This window comes from Nanorana parkeri, unplaced genomic scaffold (assembly GCF_000935625.1).
Source record: "Nanorana parkeri isolate BGI_ZX_2015 unplaced genomic scaffold, ASM93562v1 scaffold412, whole genome shotgun sequence".
Lineage (NCBI taxonomy): Eukaryota > Metazoa > Chordata > Amphibia > Anura > Dicroglossidae > Nanorana > Nanorana parkeri.
This window is the reverse complement of record NW_017306680.1, coordinates 744192-746131: the sequence shown is the minus strand read 5'-3', so window position 1 is coordinate 746131 and position 1940 is coordinate 744192.

Sequence of the window (1940 nt, the reverse complement as noted above, 5' to 3'; positions counted from 1 at the left end):
TGAAAATGTTAATATAGATGTTTTTAGGGTAGACAAGTAATAAAACAAATCAATCATTTTTGCCAAGGGTTACCAATGCACACAAAGGCAAAATAAAATAATTGGGTACAACCTGGATAGCAATAGTGCCCCCAATCAGCATGTCCACCATTGAGCCTCTTTACTTAATTTCTGCTCTCTGGGGTTATTGGAGGTTCACAAAAACTGACAATAAAATTTGCTTATAGTCACAATCTTGTAAGAGAGTAAAACAAAATAACAGCCATAAAACTCCCAATCCAGTTTATAATACAGGTTCCCTTTATATTCTTATTTACCCATGACTTTTCTGTGAAGGTGCAGTTAACTGTCGCTTTAAGGCCTGGTTCACACCTGGGCGTTTTACAGTGCGTTCCTACACGCTGTAAAACGCTCAACATGTGAAAACCAATGATTGCCTATGGGCATGGTTCCCACCTGGGCGTTTTACAGCGTGTGGGAACGCGGTGCAAAACGCCCTACGCCCAAAGAAGTACATGAGCTTCTTTGGGGCGTTTTGCCGTGCTTTTCCATTGGTATTCCCGAGTGTGGATCAGGGTTAACATAGCGGTAACCCCGAGCCACACTCGGGAATACAGCGTACAGGTCTTACCTTGTCCGCGATCCCCGCTGTGTCTTCGGCGGCTGCCGACTTCCGGCTGCGTCGCAGGGGGGGCGGAGCCGGCGGGAAGTTTAAAGGTAAAACTAAAAAATGATTTTTTTTTTTTTAAATAGAGAAAATAAAAAAAGGGAAAAAAAAAATCATACCGCCAGTGAAACGCGTGTTTCACTGAACGAAAAAACGCGAAAAAAACCCAGCTGCAAAACGAGCATAAAAAAACCCGCTCAGGTGTGAACCCAGCCTAAGTATTTCCTAATTAAACACTTTTAAAGAAAGGTGACAAAAGGCAGGGCCGTTGGTTATCTTTGGTGTGGTAAAATACATAGGCAGGAACAAGCTTAGCTGACATGACTATATGAAGTTCAAGTCTCCTAGAACCTGCAACCTGAGCTGACAGGCATTGCCTTATAAATAAAAAAATATTTCTTCATACACTCTTATTTTATTTTTTTGTCTATTTTTTTCTGCATTCATTGAAGGACACAACAGAGATCGTAAACTCGAATCGATTGGATATTATCAAAGATCTTGACCCTGATACACCAAGGCTCCTTATTCTTCATAAGCTTCAGCAAAAAGTACTCACGCCTCCTGTAAGATTTCTGATAACATCCCATCAGTTCGAGATCAAGATCTCCGATGTGTCCTTCAATGAACGGAAGATAAATATTTTTACATATAATCTTTAAATGTCAGTTAGTGGAAGTTAGGTCTTCTGTGTTAAAAAAAGGAAAGCAGCAAACCACACGCATATATGTGAACAGTTTTATTTGCCAAATTGATTTTTATTTCTGTTCAGCCAGTGCAACAATTCATGCAATGTCATACTGCCAACCAGACAAATGCACCACTTCACTGCTACAGCTTTTTGCATCCTGAATCATTGTAAATGAATAAACATCATCACTGAATTACAAATTACTTGGCATGGAAACAGTTCACATATATGCATTTAGTGCTTTAAAGTGTCTCTCTAGGCAAAACCATTGTTTTTCTGTTTTAGATAGCATAGGGAAGGGTTAGACTTCTCTCAATTTGCTTTTGCAGTGTCTCTGTTGGGGAGATTTGTACTGGGGGGGCATTGACACTACACAGAAAGTAAGGAGAAAGCAAAAACGTAGCCCCCCCCTAGAACATGAGGTATGTGTAACCTTTTTAAAGAAAAAAAAAAAAGAAGGTTTGGCTATACATATATACATACACACACTCTAAAGAGACTATAATCAATAAATGAAAAACCATCTAAAATCTGCACCACTGATTTCAACTGTATTGCACAAAGAATCTTCATGATCCAGCA